The 18818-nt window shown below is 41.2% G+C and overlaps 1 long non-coding RNA gene across 1 annotated transcript in view; it reads right to left on the reverse strand.

The window, feature by feature from the left end:
• Positions 1-564: 564 nt before the first annotated feature.
• LOC139101221 (uncharacterized) overlaps positions 565-18818 on the reverse strand; it is a 198938-nt gene continuing 180684 nt past the window's right edge. Inside the window, exon 19 of the long non-coding RNA XR_011545521.1 lies at positions 565-3771. This is a non-coding gene — a long non-coding RNA (uncharacterized lncRNA). The remainder of the gene's footprint in view (positions 3772-18818) is intronic.

Raw genomic sequence — 18818 nt, forward strand, 5'->3', positions numbered from 1 at the left:
CCACCCGCGCGTTTCGTAACGTTCTTTATGCACCGGTATAAACACAATTTCTGGCAAGCAAGGCTCGCCACCAACCCTCGTGCATCCTCACCGCGCTTTATATGCATGCACGCTTCCCTCCCCAGACTCGCCCTACGGGAATTCGGTAAGATGCACGGCAATTTCTGCCGGGTCTACAACTTGTATCTTTTCCACATTATGGCTTTAATTTCGCTTGCATTAAGAGCTCTGCATTAAAAAGCATCTTGCGCGTCGGGATATTTCAACACGTTCGATTCTGTAGTTTTGCATTTCGCGCTCTCCGCACCGAAATATCAAAATTATTAAAATTTATTAGGTTGATTCTGTTATGCATAACGACTATTAATATTTCTAATTAGCGTTTAATCCAGATTAAAACGCGAATTTACATAAATAAGATAAATCCTCGTAAATTATGCGTTTAAATTCTATTTATAAAAGTAATTGCAAAAATTCGCATGTTAATGCTGAATTCTATCATCGCGCGTACAATTTTTTTTTTCTTTTTTTTTTTTATTTTTTTGATTCGCAAATGCAGTCACTGTCAATTAATGCTAACTTTGCATTGTCAAGTACGCGCCATAGAATGCGCAGTTAGTGTTTCCCAGTCATCAATAATTTATCTCGGCGTTGATTCAGCAAATGGAACTTTTGCAATTATAATATTCTCATTAACGAACCGCGCCCGCTGACGGCGCTTATTATGTCGCGGCCGCGCATCACGCTCAGCATTACAACGCCAAAGTATTATCGATGCATTTACTGTATTAAATAATATGAGGGTACATAGATAATTATATCGCAATGATCTACTTTTTGCTAAGCCGCCGCTGTCATTCGTAATTATATTTAATATTCTCTACAATGTAGCGATTATTTTCGTTTTTAGCTGCGCAGTTTCCATATCCAGTCAATATCACAATTAATATAACAACGAAACTCATATCAAAATATTATTATAATAATACGCAAATTCAATTTAATTCCACGGAGTTTTTAATTTTGTTTTTCTTTTTCCTTTTCAGAAAAAAAATAACAAGCCTGTTTTGTCAGTGGGTGAGTAAAAAAGTTTCTTTTATATTTATAAGAAAAGAACTCGAAACAATAGCTAAAAATTGAGACGGCGTGTGATTTAAAGCACAAGGAAATTTACTTTGAAAGATTAAGAAAATTAATAATGCAATTCTAAATAATTAATATAAGAAATTAATGATAATCAAGTCCGTCACTTTATTCACGATTGCATTTAGAAAGCGTACGGTAAAAATATAGTTTTACGTAGATCACACGTCAAGCTGTGTAGACTAATTTGTACCAAAATTGATAACGGACGGTCGAAAATTTTTTTTTCTTTTTTATCTGCGTAAACACGGCCGATCATTGTTGTTTCGAAATCCGGCTTTCGACGCTGCGGCATTAAGAGGCTCGCCATTAGTCCCAGTTATTAGCCATCAAAGCACGAGGCGCAGTCAAATTAACCATAAATTACAGTCAATGTTGGGGCGAGCGATTATTTACAGCCGACTCATGCATACGCATGGCGTATATTTCGTGCCCGCATTTGCGATCCGGCTCCCGTCTCGCGAATGGCACTCGTAATCATAAAATTCTAATCAGGCGATTATTGACGCGATACTTTCAACCGAGATTATACTAAAGCGCGCCCGCGAACTCTCGTGCGCCGTAAACTGCGCATAATCGTTAAATCAGAGACACATCCGCGGGAATTTTTTTTTCCGCCGCATTTGGACAGCGAGATTATCTGTTGGCATTTCCTTATAACCCTCTCGTAGACTAACGTCGCGCTGATAATAATTTCGCGATAATTAGCCGGCAGTGCGGTATAATTCCGCGGTTATGAATGCGGGCCTAGTAAATATGAGCAGCAAGCTCTTACGAGGAAACCTTCAATGACTTGGGAGAATAAAATACGTTAAAAAATTAAACGTTAAACGTTAAAAAAAAAAAAAAAAAATTAACATGTATAAATTATTTCTATCGCTCCACGATTCCTAAAAGACTATATAGATGTTTTCTCATTTGGGAAAATTAATGGAACTAATACAGCAAATAGAGCGTTTTAATTCGTGAAATTAATTTGGTGGAAAAATCTGCGGTGTCCAATTAAATTCGCTCGCGAAATGGCGAACGATCCGGATCGCTCGTAAAAAGAAAAAAAAAAAAAATGATTAACGGCGGAAGCTGACGAGGTGGAAAAGAACGGCAGCTTGTTTCGCGGGAGATAAGCGTTAGAGCGGCGCGAAATAAACGCCTTTCCGTAGATGATAGCGATTTCGAGCGGAGGAACTATCGCGAAGGGAGCATTAACGGGAGGAAAGCGTGGGAAGAAAGGCGGAAGGGCCGGAGCTGGTGTATGTGCGTCCGTGCAGTAAGAGAGACATCAGGAACCTATTTCGAAGTGGCGCGGCACGATTTTCTACACTTACTCGTCCATCACGCTGATGAGTTCGCAGGCGGCACAATACCGTAAGAACTCGCCGGTACGATAAGACCAAAAAAACCTTTGGAGCCATTCCTAATCCGCGCGATAAATATTTCGCACGTATGGTAGGTGTTTTATGGTGGACGAGAAAGACTGATTCGCGTAATCGCGTTAATCATGTCGATTGCACTTTACGACAAATTTTGTTTCGCGTCTTTTTCCACCGTATGTACGCAGACCTTTTTCTCTTCCGGAGCGAAAATATTTTAGCGACGTGACCACGTGGCGATTTTATTGCCAAGATTGAGTTCGTGACGGATAATCGAGTAATGTGACGCGCGTAAGTCGTGATAATGAACAAATTAGACATGTTTTGATCGAAACTTTTATCGCTAACGTGGCACTTAAAACGTTATTCGAATATTAATATTTTTTAATAAAAGATCTACTGCAAAATGTATGTATACGGTCAACTTAAAAAATCAATGAACGGTCTCGTAAATAAAATAAGTAAAAAAGAAGTAACATATTTATACGCGTCGATATGTTCTGAATCGTGTTTTGTGTTTTATTTATTTTTTTATCTTTTTCTTTTTGTTCATCATCGCTCTTATACCCCTTGCTCGAGTCCCGCTTTCGCTTTCGATGCAAATTTTTACCCTCGAGCGCGATATTAAGGGCTCGCCAGTAAATGGTGTCTTTTAATATCGAGAACAGTTGCTAGATCACGTTCTTTAGAAGCTTTTACATTAATGGATGACGATTGTACATGTATTAGTATTACCGCAATTTTACGACCTTGTATTGAAAGTAAAATAATGCTAATAATTTATAATTATTAATTAATATTCTATTTAAAATAAAAATGTAGAGATTCACATATCGAATCTAATTTATTATCGCCCCCTTTTTCGCGATGCTAATTGGTACTCTAAGTTTGGCTCACTTGCCGCGAGAGTGAATGTCAGCCACCAAAGATTTGTACTTCGACAGTTCTAAATGGCAAGGTTTCGTGACGCTTTGATGGTCTTTTCCGAGCACCGTGGTAATTTTATATAACAATTAGTATCAAGCTTTAAACTTATTACACACGAATTACGGATCGTTATTATTTCATAGGCACGTTTTAATATGTTTAATAATTATTTTAAATAATAATACCATTTTTATTTCTTTGTACAATTATTTGTACGTACAATAATTCTTCTAACGCTGATGTTATACCGCCACCATAAGAAAAAAATATTTCTCATTCATCGAATTCGATGCGCAGCAGCGGAGTTACTGCAAAGCAGCTACGGTGCACGCTGCAACATAAAAATAAAACACATTAATTGCAGAGACGTTCAGAGTAACATCTATTATTAAAAAGAAAACTTTAACGACTAAATATTAATTTTGCTATCGGGAGATCCGCATCAAAATTTTCTAATATATTTCAACACGGTATTTTATCATTCATATTTCTCGTTTCATATTATGCAAAATGTTCTCTCATATTTCTTCGAAAGTCGCGTCTCATTGTCGCGGCCAGACCGGTCCGTTTCCGTTGTTTAAGAGACACCCAGTCTGCAAACAGTCAATCATGGGTCCGGGGGGGTGACTTCTGGGGTGGAAGACAATTCGCCCAGCCACTGAATATTATGCTCTCTCATTGTACCGCACTGCACGTCGTCATCTCCGGTGAAAAGCAAGACGCTCCCTTGCCAATTTACCGCCGCGATACCCGCTGTTGTTTCTCGTTTCGGTTGCAAAGAATATCCCGGCAAGGGAACGGACGAGCTCTCCTTTTTTATTTTCTCTCTCTCTCTCTTTTTTTTTTCGCGTCTTTAAACCTCGGCAAACAATCGGCCGCATTTTCTATCGATGCCGCTGATGAATTAATCAGCCGCCGTTATTGATACTTATTAAAGGTGCCTCTTTGAAATTCGTTAATATTACACGCGAATTGCACGACGGGGAAATTTGCCGACTTTACGATACGACCGTGATTAATATTAAAATCGTAAAATCCGTTTCCGCCGGAGCTCGCAGGAAAGCGCGATGAAACTCATCACGTTACGATTGTCCATTCGGCTGACAACCTACGACGGACAAACTACCCGGGCTGCAACGGGAAGCAATCTCAGACGACAAAGATCTGCCGTTTTCAAGGATAATTAAAGATCTTCCGAGCGTCTGCGACCCTCTGATACGAGACAGAAGTCAATTAATAATCCTTTGTGAAGGAGCCAGTTTGGCCTTCCTTACAGGCGACTGTATAATATCTCGACGGCGGCGACGGCAGCGAGCCGCTATTCAAGATCGGCATCGAGACAATGGCCGCTTAATCCCGAAATTTTTTCTAATTACCCGGGTGCGCGAGCTACCGCAAGCTAATTAAACTTATTCCGAAATTCACCGCAATTTCTTTCGCAAACATTATTCATTGTTAAGCAATCGGCCGGTGGGTGGATCGAATTAATTCGCTCCGACTTAAACCGAGAAATCAAGCAGCTTTTTTTTTTTATTTATCTAAGGCGATAACTATATATTTGTTAATTTTTTTATTTCATTCTTTGTCGCTGATAAATTCTCGTATTAAAAGTATGACACGTCGGAAACGCGCGCGCTCACGCGAAAAATATTTCTCACGTTCTTCTTGAATTTTACAAATGAGAATATACTTTTTACAATGCCGTCGGGCATTTAAAATCTTTCGTAAAAAAAGAAAAAAAAAAGAAAGAAAAGAAAAGAAAATGATTTTAAAAATGTAGTATTTACAGGCAGATCGGGAATATACGTATATCGCTTACGAGCTGCTCTTACGCGATAAAGTTAAAAAATTGTACCGCTCAAATGAAAGAGACGAGACCGGGCCTTTAAGGATCGTTTTATCTGCCGCACGGTAGATCCTGATGGCCGCCGAATAAGCGTTTCGTAATAATTTCAAGGGCGTCGAACCGGGTAATTCCCGAGTGCGCCGAGGCGCCAAACGCGATTATGTAGCGCAGCCGGAACTGGATATTCCGCGATAATAAAAATTGAATGGCCGGCGCCTGGCCGTCGAAGATACGAGCGTAATTACGACGAGCACTCAATTCCAAATCGTCGTGTGCATAAGCGTGCGTGCGTGCGTGCGAGTGTGCGCCAACAATCCCGCTCGCGGTACAAACCCGCCGCGCGCGCATTGTTGCAACAATTTCACGCCTTAATTAACAAACTCGGCAAAAATATTTTCCCCGAAAGGATATTATAACAAGCGCAAATTAATTGTTTTTAGTCTGATTATTTATATCGACGGGATTCTTTTCAACATTCGTTAATTGGATTTTGCTAATCATACTGTGAAATTAATGGTATAATAACAGATTAAAAAATAAATGTGTGTGATACGCGTATATACTATTTGCACATTAAAAATTTACAACGCATTTTCATAAATTAAAAAATTTTCTATAACAAGATTACCCAGCAATCTTCCGACCTATCAACCTATTACCTTTCAATTTTATCGCTTTATAAATTTAAATTTAATTATAATAATAATCTGTTCTATAATATAATATTATAATATTGATGTATTTATCTTTACGGAGATTTTTTTTTGCGAATTTTATTAAACATAACGAAACAACGAATATCGATCTGAAAAGAAAACGAAATAGGCCGCGAACCGACAATGGACTATATTGTATGGCATTCATTAACCCGCCAATTAAGGTGCCAATAATTTCAAATTGCAATAAGTAAATTGCTTTTCAAATTTTTAATCTTGATCACCGAATAATTCCCATGAAATACATTTGGCAATTATTCTGAGATAATTTATCAGTTTTTGTACACAAACATTTAATACACGCAACATATTTAATATTAGGAGATTTTTTTTATGCTCTTTTTTTTTCTCGACATGTTATAACTTATATTTGTTTTTAATTATTTCTAACAAATTTTACGAATAATTTAAATCCCGAGATTTTTGTAATTTAAAGTTGCAGTTTAGCGCAACATTTGGCTTTGATAAAGACGGCAAAGAGTCTATTTTGTCTTTCGTAATAAGCAATTTTGCAATTTACATCGCACGTTGATCGACTAAAACGAAATTGCATTCGTTAGGGTGTCGTAGACGTACGTCACTCTCAAAGTTTTCTAGGGCGGACCACTTACAACTTCGTTACAACTTCCGCGCGAAGCGCGGGCGTAATCTTTTGGATTTATTGGCTCCGCGTCATTTCTGATTGCCGGCACGTATATTCGTTCAGGTAAAAGAATTCCGAAAGATTATCTTTGCTCAAATGGCACACGACACGTCGAATCCCGAAAGTTCTAATCGACGATAAACGAGTGAAATTTAACAAATTAAAACCAATGAAAGAAAAGAGAATTACTCGAAAATTTTATCACGAGCATTTATCGGCCAATTTCTCTGCGGTTATTTAAAAGGGAGTCAACAAGTTGCAATTTTTCAGTTGAAACGTTAATTAATTATAAATTTAAAAGACATTAATAAGTAAAAAAGATTTTTTTTATCATACGTTAAAACTAAACGGCGTACGTTCTTCTTAATATTATCTTTCTATTATTGGTTTAAAATATTGCTCCGAGTACTCCTCCGGTCGCGTTCGCCTTCTTGGGAAAAGGAATTTTTCCCAAAAGATCGCCGTACATCTATGATTGGTCGACTGTGCGGTGGTATCTCGAGTCGGTAAACTTTTCTCGATGCTCGAAGGCAACGCGACAGATTAAGGGCGGCCGGTAAACACGTTCGGCAAATATCGAGTCGTGCATCTCGGCCTTAAAAATAACAGACTTTTCTGAAAGCACGACAGACACGTCGGCGCGTCAGCCACTCGAATATGAAAAGGAGACATACCAGAAGGAACGCACCACCCCGTGCTTGAACGCCGTGCAGGTGTTATGATACCGCGCGTTTACGTGTTTGCTTTCTCATGCCGCGAGAAAAATCACGTCCGCGATGACCGCCGCGAAACCGGCGACTCACCACGAAGCCCAGGGTAAACATCGCTATTAATTAATTATGCACTGTGCATCTGATCCGGCTAACCGTTGCATTCTTATCGCGCTTCTTCAGCGTCCTATTAATGCAATTAAAAATTTTTCAACGAGAAAACCGCGGCGTCACCGCAACGTTGGATAATTTCTTTCTATCGAGAAATAAAATTGAAACAACGAATGTAGAATCGCGTTCGGTAAACTGTATTTTAATTTTTGACGAGCAAAAGTGATTGTTGCAGCTTTTACGAGAATATGTATATAAAACAGAAAGTATATGCAATTGGATAGACAAATGTACATCGTCAATCCTTCATTTGCAGTTTGATTAAAGCATCAAACAAGCCTTGATGAAGGCCATAGAAATTTTTTTCTCGAGCTGAATCAATAAAAGTCAGTTGAGGGATTGACGCGTGAAACGAGTTCTTTTCTTGGCGCAGATTTAAAAATCCTGATTGCGATATTTTTCAGTTCTAACAATGATTTATCTTGACCTGAATTATTCGATATATACTCCTTTGCATTTTGTTTGCCCCGTTTCAATCGGTCGAAGACCCCAGGAGATACCAAAGCGAATCTTTTCTGCTTTATATTCCCCATGTATACTAGCTCTTCTGTTCTGAAACCCTCAAATACGTCAATTCTTCTTGGAGGAAAGGGTTAAGTGGCCTGGCTAAAACGCGAAAAAAAAAGAAAAAAAAAAGAAAAAAGGGAGCGAGATCGATTCGTTCCCGATACGCCGCGGTAACGATCTCGATTTTTCTATCTCGGAGAAAAAGGTCGGACAGGTGGAAAAGAAAAGTAAAAAAAGAAACAACACGGCTATATCGCTCGAGTCGTAACACGTGTGCGTGGGTCTTAATATAAGGGTGGAAAAAGACTTTCAATAAAAAATTGACTTAATAAAAAAAAAAAAAAAGAAAGGTCCGTAATAATTCGATAAGAAATGACGAGCCAATAAAGATCTATGTATACATTGAGACAACTTTGAAAAATTAACTAGCGCGTATTTTCGCGCTATGGCAAAAATTAAAAATATATTTAATGCTTATTTCTTACAAGAATACTTTAAAATGGAGCTCATTGCAATATCTTTCTTGATACAGTCGATTATCACAGTTGCGTTTCTTAAATTATTTTTGTTCACTCCTCAAAGTTTCGTAATCTGCAATAAGTTTACGCGCCCGGAATACATGCCATCTTAACAGTGCGCGAACGATGATGCTTTACCTCACTTCCGATAGCAATTTTATACACGACTAGAATTCTTCAGCGAACCGAAAGTTTTTTTTTTCCCCTGCTTGTTCTACATAACAGTTTTCCAAAGCTTTTTATAGCGCGCAAAGTTATACAAGTTTGCAATCACTTCATGCGTGGACATGGGGAAATAAAATATCTTTCCGTAATTAAGAATCGTGCGATAATAATTATATAATAATAACGTATCGCGGGATAATGTAACGCAATACGCAATAATAATAATAATAAATTTAATAAATAAAACACGCACTTATATACGCACGATAAAAGTTGTTGCAATTTTAAATTTTTCGAGCATCAAATTATTCTCTGATAATTGCACAAGTATTAAGTGAAATGTTAATGAAATCTTGTATCAAAGTTCTTCATAATTGATCGCGTATATTAATATTTTCTTCGTGTGCAAATATTAATTCGATAAATAAAATTGTGCTTCGTAAGATTAAATAGAACGTACGGGAGAGTAGTTTTAGTGTACTTTAAAATAATCAGAGCAAATTTATAAATTTTACGAACTAAATTATATTTTTAAAAAATTATAAGCAAAAGCGTACGTTTATAATTTTTTTTTTGTTTCGCAGCTGATCGATGCCAGACTGTCAAGTCTACCTACGAGAAGTCACCCTATCATTTCCGCGTTCAGCTTTTTTGCTCTTTTATTATGCGCGCGCAAACTCAGACAGGTAGCAAAGCTCGTTCTATAAATATCCGAGAAAGGAGTGTCGCACGAAGCCGAAGAGAGCAAATGAACAATATTCTAATCGATAGGTCGTAGAAAAAAGCTCGGGGGGTTCCCATGGGGGGGCTTTCTCCCATTCTCGCGTGCACTCTCAGATTTCTTTTCTATACCGAGGAAAACTGAAACAACGTCCGAACTTGCGACGCTGCTGGCTATTCTCACGAAAGGTTCGCTCTGTTTATCAAGTGACCACTGGCCGCCGCGTTTATTCGATTATGATAAAATTTTAGCAGCTGATTTTATTTCTCAGCAAAAAAAAAAAAAAAAAAAAGAAAAAGGAAAAAAATACGCGCTTGAATTAAAAGCGAAACGAATTTACACTGTGATAATATATACAAATAAATGTTTGTGGCGAGTGCAAAAAGAGGTTTAACAATGAAAAATTGCAATTTTAGCTTTCGCAAGAGTTAAACTTGTTAACTATTAAAAATTAAATATTTTACGAGCTTTAGGAATTTTTAAAAAGTGAAGAAGAAGAAGAAGAAGAAAGCATTAAATGCCAAATGCTCATGTCAGATTTTAATAACGCATTATGTCATTACTTATCGTATTACGAATGTAAGCGGGCGACATATTAATCGTCGCGATAAAAAAAGAAAAAAAAAGTAACAGATTGCCGAGCTTGAAATCAATTTGGCACATCTACTTGTTATTGATTAAAGATTTGTATAACTGTCCGTGCTCTTTAACTTTTCAGATCATCAATCGCGATCGATCGTGCTGATAATTCGCGCGCGTAGAACGCTCGGCGTTCCGTCCGCATGCATTTCGCTCGCTCGTACGCGAATGTGCGGCCGCTACCGAATATTGTTAAGCGGAAGGAACACAACGGGGAACACTAAGTACGCCTGGCGCGAGTTTAATAACGGTTTGGTATGATAATTGAGGCATAAAAGATCGAATAATATGCCGCGGCGCGATTGACTGAGAAACGAAAGGCGATGCGTGCGACGCGCAGGGCCGCCCGTCTTCAAAGGATTATGAAAAAGACTCGAGAACATTTTCTACGCGAGAAAACCTGCCGGTGTGATAATATCGATTTTAAATTTTCCCCGTAAGGCAAGGAATTTAAAATATATATTTTATATGTATATCATATATTATGCAGCAAATTACATATGCAATGTATTGCATATTACAACGGCAGTATTCAAGTTTCCGCGCGGCAGCTGTTGAAAAGTAATGAAACTCTTCTCGATGAGTTTAAAATCGGTTTTCTTCCGCTAAAAGTTTGACAAAATCTCTGATTATGCAAATATTAAATATTGAAGCGTTAAGACCTTCAGCGAATTGAAGAGTGAAATTTCAAGACCCTAAGTACACGAAAAAACTTTATCTTATTTTTTTTTTCCTTTTTTAATTAGCTTCACATAGACCTTATTTAAATAACAATTGAGTTTCTTCAGCGTTTAATTATAAAAAAAAAACTTTAATTTTCAAAGCCGCTGATTAAAAGAAAAGAAAAAAAATGTTATCTCGCAAGATATAAAAAATATATGATTCTGAAAATTAAATAGAAACGATTTCGAAAAGATCGAGGCTTGTTCACGAAATCACTTTTAAAATACATTTTCAAAGGGAGGCGTGGAATACAATTATGGCACTCGTTTTTTTCTCTTTTCTTTTCTTTTTTTTTCTTTTTGTTCAAAGAACTGTATGCGGCCCTGAAACCTCGCATCTCAGGGCCCAACTCGAGTTCTATTACATACGCGTTGTACGTGCAAGTCAATTTACGGCGGAAAGTAGCTACGTGAAATTGTTTCGTCTAAGGTAGTGGTTAATTTAGCCTCGGATTCCACGGCGGTGGCAAAGGGAGAATAGTGCTGCCGCGTAGGGCTTGCGGGGGCGGGCCCTTATGTTCCTCATACGCGGGCATGTCTGCTGCCTATCACGCAAATCGGAATGAAAATTTCCGCGAGCGAAAGCGAACGTGAGTGCGCGCGGTTTCTCGGTTAGGGTTATTAAATTAGACGGTTATTACAGCCGGGCCGGGAAGCAAGAAGCGCCGAGGGGTCGGTCGAATCGCGGAACTGGAAGAGGGCGTGGAGAAATCGGCGGTCATTGTACCTCCGCTGAGGATCAGCTGACGTTGACGCTTCCGCGTTGAACGCGCCGCTTTCGACTGCGTCGGAAAGTTCAACGAAGTTCCCGTTTTGTTAAAACGTATCGATCATTACGAGGGTGTCATTAGACCAGATTGTTCTCGCTAAAGTAATAAACTTCACTAAATAGTACGTTTATATCTGAAATAAACTCAATTATGCAGCGAGACGTTTACCGTTAGCCCTCCGCTTCCAAACTGCTGTAATAGCTACTACTTAAAACCCAGAAAGTTCGTCGAACCGTTAAAGAACGCAGGCTCGAGGTAAAAATATTAATTGCACGTAATTCCATAAACGCGGCGCATCCCGCGCAATACAAGTTTCATTCTTTTAACGCGATCGTTCGCTTCGGGAATCGCGGAGGAAAGGGCCGTTTCCTTCTTCTAAAACTCCTGCGTTGGAGTTCCGTGGGGTATCGATTTACTTTCGCGATACCGTGCCGATTTCGGCTGGATTTAAACGCGACGGACACTTTCGCGCCGATAGACCCGTCTCGGCCCGTGACGGTGATGCGCCCTTTGCATGTCGGCATTCGCGTTAAGGCTCCGAGTTGAACCAAATGACCAGTCATAAAAGTTATAATGAGCCAGGCCTACGGCTGATCGGTCCCGCTCTATAGTGCGCGCTTCTTCGCGTCCCCTCGTCGTTTCTTCGCCTCCTTCTCGCGCTCTCGCGGCAGTTCCTTCGAGCTCGCCGGGTCGGTCCTTCCTCTTTCTCTTTCTACCGTCCCGCCGTTTCTTCCCTCCCCCGCTTTACCCCCGGCCCGATTCGGCCGATGGCAATCCATCCATCCCTCTCGTCCGCGCGGGAAGACTTCTTCGATACAAACGGTACCCCGGGTACAGTCGAGATAATGAAAAGGCGCTCTCTCTCTCCGCACATTCGGAGGAACTTGTGGAATCCGTGCCGGCGCATTGTGCCAGCCGGCCATTATCATCCCGCCCGCGGAAACTTCGGAACAACGGCGACGGCGGCGGCGACGACGACGGCGACGGCGACGACGACGATTGAATTCCGCGTTTTTCGTGCCCCCGTGCTCACGAAATCTCGCTTGCGAAACACTATGTAAATAATGAGTGCCCCTCTCAGAATGGACTGGCGGATTTACAGACGCGATTTTCGAGACGTCGGCGCTCGGGCAAACTTCGCCGCCCACGAAGGGTTGCGTATTTCAATCAAGGGTCTCGAGGGATTCGGAAGAAATTTCTTTAATTGCGTTTCTCACACCCGCGTGATGAATTAAACATGATATTGATTAATGTAATGCATTTATAATAAGAAAAAAGAAATAAACGCATTTTAAATCTTATATTTGGAATATTGTATTTTATGTCTTAAAGCGAATTTGCGTCGAAATTATTTTAAAAAGTCCAGCAAATATATTTTCTTCGAGAATTTAATATATAAATGCCCGTTTTTTTTTATTGTAATAAAAAATATCTAAGCCAGCATCATTATTGTTCAGATCATTTCTTTTTCTTTTCTAGTATCCTTAACCAAACCGGAATTATTGATTTATCAGCTCTCGCTAATTTCCCGTTAACGCGCGCTGTGGAACTTTGCCTCATTCTGACGCGTTCTACGCGGCGCATGTTGGAACGAGGAAGCAGACGGCAGGAACTCGCGAGAAGCCATGACATGTTTTGTGTTTGCGTCGCGCACTGTACGCCTCGGCGAAGAAATAAAGAAAGGGAACGACAGCCGAGGAGAAGACGGAGAAGACGGCGGTGAATAAGTAGAAGGAAGAAAAGAAAGGAGAGACAGAGGCCAGTCGTCCCATGGCGTGCGATCTACAGAGCGCCTAATTTTTTTTCCATCCTTTTTCATTCCTGCCTCCCGTACCCCCGGTGGGCCCCCTCTGTCTCTCTCTTTCGCCTCGAGTCTCCGTCGAAAAAGTTGCCGCATACGTGCTCTTCATCTTCCCTTCTGCCTCTTCGTCCTTTTTCTGCACCGATCGTCCACCCGACGTCCCGTTCCCCTCGTCTTTTTTTTTCTCTCTTTTTTTTTCCCCCTGGGTTCCGACTCCCTCCCCCGCTTCACGTGCGTGTGTACCGGGGCCATTCTTTTGTCGAATCTTTTTCGTTCCCCCCTTTTCGTTGCCGCTCTTTCGCGGCGCGGGGGCGGCGCGGCGTTCGCGCGGTCCTCGGCACAGATGGAGGAAGAGAAGCTGAGACCGCGCCGGAATTACGGCGAGCGCAAAGTCGTGCGGCTAATGAAGTCGCAATTCAACGTTTTACCATTCGCCGATTCTGCCACGGGTCCCCGTCGGGCCGAAGGAACGGTTGAAGTGAAAGAATGCGCCTTCTCTCATGTAGGGCCCCCCAACGGTAAACGGATTTTATACGCGATAAATTTACGATCAATTGACGTACTTGTGATAATTGTACTTTAAAAAAAAATTAACGTTTGATTTTTTGAGATCGACGATAGCTTTGCGAATTGTTGAAAAATTTTCTACGAAGAGATAAAAGATAGTTCTGCTTCATAAAGTTACGGCAGAAAGTTTACTTGCTTATTTTCTAATTATTTAATTCAATTGTACGCAGGAAAAATAATATTATATATAAAAAATTTGTAAGCGTATTAAATGAAACGTGCAAAGTGTTTCGAGACCTCGCCCTCGCTAATCAAAATCGATCATAGGCCCTTGTGTTTTTTAAGATACACATGAATTGTTGATTTTATACAGTGCTGGGGCGAATGAATTTTAAAATTCTTGAAAAACACCGAACTGTTACCTCTCGCCGGAATACGATGGATGGAAAATACGAGTGAAAATATCCCCGGCGTAAATAAACACGGAGGTCAATAGGTTCCGTTTGCGTTCCACCCGCAGGGTTGTATTTCGACACGGCCGGCATTTTATGCATTTCGACGGGGTACTGAAATTTTCATTACGGTTCGCCGGTGCTCCTGGCGCGCGGCAAGAAACAAGGAAACGAGGATTCCATCGATTTAACAGCTTCCTTCGGAATGCCGGCGCGTCCTCGCATCGTATTACAAAACCGCTTGGCACGTGTTACTCGGATGCAAATGTTGCAGGCTAACGCGGGGTATCAGGCGGGCGTACAAAAAGCAGAAGCCTCTTAACGATACTTTCGCTCACGTTAAAAGCCATAAGCGTGACGAGTGACGAACGTAACCGCGGCACAGGCGCAGCCTCGTCACGGACGTTCACTCAAAAGTGTAGAATTTTTAATTGCGTAAAATTTACATTAATAATTTCGCAAAAAAAAAAAAAGAGAAATAAGACACGATCAGGTAGACAAATTTTAATACGTCACTCGAGAAAGAATATAAATGCTAGCAAGCATGTACGAAATGATTATAATTTTTATCAACGCTTATTAATTTGAGATTTATATTAATTTATATTAATGAAGGAAACTCGCCGGTAGTCTGATTATGTTGTTACGCGATATTTTTTTTTTAATGCGCGCTGGATAGTCACGGGTAAGGGTTACAGAGGGTCACGGGGGGTTTCTGGTCGAGAATGAGCGGGCGATTACGCTGGGGCGTGTAATCACCGCCGGTAGCGCGCTTAACGCCGATCGTAAGGAAGTTTGCATTGCCGCGCGGAACTTGGCGCTGATTAGCGAACTAACTTGGCCATCGATGCGACGTGCACCGTAGTAGCTGCAGCCAAGCTGCAGCTCGGGACGACCGAAGCGTTAAGTGGATTTTCCGAAGCGAGTTTTAACAACGCGGATGCCATCGGTAAACTGCGGCCGCGCATATGCCATTCATACCGAAATGGTTTGTTACGTCATGAAAAATCAGAGGTGTCTCGCTCCTGTGCAATAAAAAATATTAAAAAAAAAAAATAAAAAAACGAATTCAACACCGACCGATTACGATCTACTTTAGAACGCGGCTTCTATCCCGTTTAGCCGATTAAGTCTAATTTGTTTGAGTGAGTAAGAAGCTATTTCAAATATTACGTCATGTACTCGTACGTGTGAACGGGCGCTACATACACGCGAAAGCGGCTGCGAAAATGTACGTTTATTATCTTGCCGAGGCGTTGTTAACAAGTGCGCGCAACAAGACATCAGTTTATTGCTACCGAGGGACGTTTTCTAACCCCCTGTCATGTTCGTGTACACGCATGCGAGGCTAAGAGGGTTGTGAAGTCATCTCTATAGTGAGGCATACGATGAGAGCAGTATACGCGGGGTACATATTGAATGAAATATTTTATAATAGAAACTAGATAGGCAATAAATTTTATCGCGACGCTTACTTTCGGAGTAAGTTTGATAATGCGCTGTTGGAATTTTATAATTGTTTCCCACCTATTTGCCATCCGCTTTCAAACGACGTTGTCGCAGAAATTCAAGAACAAAATGCACCGAGCGAAATAACCATATGTTTTAACGCAGGATCCTTATTGATTTATAATGTCGGGCGCCATTTACTTATGCTGTTTTACAGATGAAGTCATATATTATTTCACAGCGGCGCACGAATTGTAATCCTAAGCGCGTTTGTTCGGTAATCGTTGATATAGATGCAGCATGCAATTCTCGACAGCCGGCTTCGATTATAATGACAATCGGGACGATAAATCACGAGGGTTCGCCAAGGGTGTCGAGCGATGGGAAAGAGAAAAGCGATGTAGAAAAGCGGGAATGCGAGGGGAGAAAAAGAGTGTGCAGGCGGTAGAAGGTGCAATATGCGGGTCTCGATCCGCGTTAACAAATGTCTCTATCCCGTGGCAACGTGTTTCCGTACACGGTAACCCCCGGATGGGCCGTAAAAATCGCGGATTGGGGTAGGCTCTCCTGGCGCGGCACATGACGTTAATTCCAGCGCCCCGCGTGTTACGCTCTCGCTCGTATAGACGAGAGCGAAACGCACGGAGGGAAGGCCCGGGCTACGATTATCGCGTCGTCGTGCTGAGAAATGGGGAAATTATGCTCCCGGCTTTAAGAGGCACCGCCGCTCGATCCCCGATTGGCCCCGGCGGTTTATTAGAGCGTTCGTAATTGCTCGCGAGCCGGGTTAATAATAAGAAGCCGCGCTCGCGTGAGTATGCACGCGTTTGCCCTCGGCGAAGCGATTTTACGGCTTAGAGGCGTGCGCGAGTTGGGCGAGGTGTTTTACACCCTCGCGAAGTTGGCCCTGGCGAACGTTTCGAAGCTGAATGTCGCGTTTTCGAGAAGCGAAATTTGATGCCTTTAATTAATTTCGCCGATGCGAAGGCACGTTACGAGAAAACTTTTATTCGACATTTGAATTTTGCTTTTTTTCTCCTCTTAAGATACTTTTTATGTACTTCTCGTTATATTTATATGAAGAGAAACGTTGAACGGAGAATAGTGTGTATGGAGAAGTAGTCTTTCCCGAAGCGTATATTTGCATTTGAAAGTTCAGTCGCGTGTTGTATTAGAAATGTTGTATTAATTCGTTACTGGGGGGAGGAGAGGAGGGAGTTTTGAGAGGCCCCAACTTGGAAATTAGGTCTCCTCGCTTTTGAGAATTCCGGTAATGCGTGTTTCGGATGCTTTGTTATTCCCGCTCGAGAGGTATCTGTCTCGCATGCTTAATTAGATAAGGGCGAGGGCTTAATCCGTGCTAAACATTATGAGAAACATCGGTGCCGGTCGGTCGTACAAGCGGCGTTGGGTGTTAAAGTCGAAGGGTTACAACGCGATAACGAATAAAAATGTCAATATCCCGAGATATCGATCACGTTGTCAGTGCTTGCCTGTCGTACGGGTGTCCAGGCAAACGCCAGAACACTCGTGTTCACCATCTGCCTTCGTTTCCTCGGGAATGCGCCTCCCGTTCTGAGGATTACGTATTAACGCGCCCGGCGTCCTTACAAACGAGTTGAGCCACACGCCGCAACTTTGTAGCCGCGACAGTCCAGAACGGGCATTCCGGTTCTCCGCTCCCACCTTCACCGGCCGAGCCGGCCGCGAGTCGGCGAACCGGTTGCTCCTCTTATCGCCACAAATTCGATAAATCCCCTGGGAATCGGCCGGCGTCCCTCGATCGCGCTACGCGTCCACGGGCTTATTTAACGAGAGAAAAAGAGCGAAGGTCGAGTCTTGTACGTCCGCGAAAACGACACCGAGGGTTCACTCCGGGCCATCGACGTGAGAAGCAATTACCGCGGCGTCGTAACTCATCGATCCCATGCCACGTGTAATCGCGAGTGCAATCATGGAAATAAGCGGCCGGCTGATTGGAGCAATTAAAGAAGTTCCATCTCGCTTTCGGTCTCGTAGGCGATTCGAGTGGAAAGTATCACAAAGCCGTGAGAATAAAGCTGTTAACATCAGAATGCCTCCAAGTGAATAATTCGATTATTAACCTCCTTCCGCGGCCGCAATGTGTTTTTCAAGCTCTCATAATTTTCTCGGAGGAAACGTTTTATTGGGAAAAAAAAAATATAATTTGTGTTATTTTAAATTAAATTAGCAGGATTATTAATTGGTGTAAAATTCTCGTTTAGAGACTGGTTTCGCGCAAACTATCGCCGGTGAACTCTAACCCCGTAAGAACATCTCCTTATAAAATATTTTCTTCGCCCGTTATAATCAATGCTACTATCTGGAGGAAAACATGAAACCAATTAAACTATGGTTAGAGTTAATTAAGCAACGTTGAGAAAATCGCTGCTAGATTTACCCGGGACTATTATGCTTCTGTTGCGCAATCTATGATAAATAGTTTATGTGATCGCGGGAAGTTAGAACGGTCTTCCATTAGCGTAAAGTATTACACTTTAAACTTGTTAACCTAAAAATATTATTACAAGCTATTTCCCGAAGACGCGGAACAATTTATTTTGCCTATGACAAAACTTGATCAATTATTACGTCATGTAAAAAATATCAAGTTAGATTTTTTTTTTTTTTTTTATATATATAAATTAATTTCTTTAAACGAAAAAAATATTTTCAATTTTGTGGCATTTATTAGAAATCGACATATCGGCGTTTCGCGTTTATTATTTTATTCATTGACTTTGCCGAACATATTATACTGTGGATTAAACTGATTTATTATGCAATCAATTATCGTTCGTTCGGCATACTGTGTAATAGCGAATTGGCGAAATGTCTAGGCGAGATTTCGACGGATTCGTGTGAAAATTGGAGCGGATTAATTGAACGCAACTCCGTCGAAAGTTGCTGCTAATCGAGCGAGGCTAGTTTAAAGGGTCGAACGGGTGATGAAGGTAATCGCCCATTCTGCCGGCTAATGTAAGTGGCGATTTAGCGTGCTCGAAACCGATAGAATTAAA

The sequence above is a fragment of the Cardiocondyla obscurior genome, linkage group LG03 (assembly GCF_019399895.1).
Source record: "Cardiocondyla obscurior isolate alpha-2009 linkage group LG03, Cobs3.1, whole genome shotgun sequence".
Lineage (NCBI taxonomy): Eukaryota > Metazoa > Arthropoda > Insecta > Hymenoptera > Formicidae > Cardiocondyla > Cardiocondyla obscurior.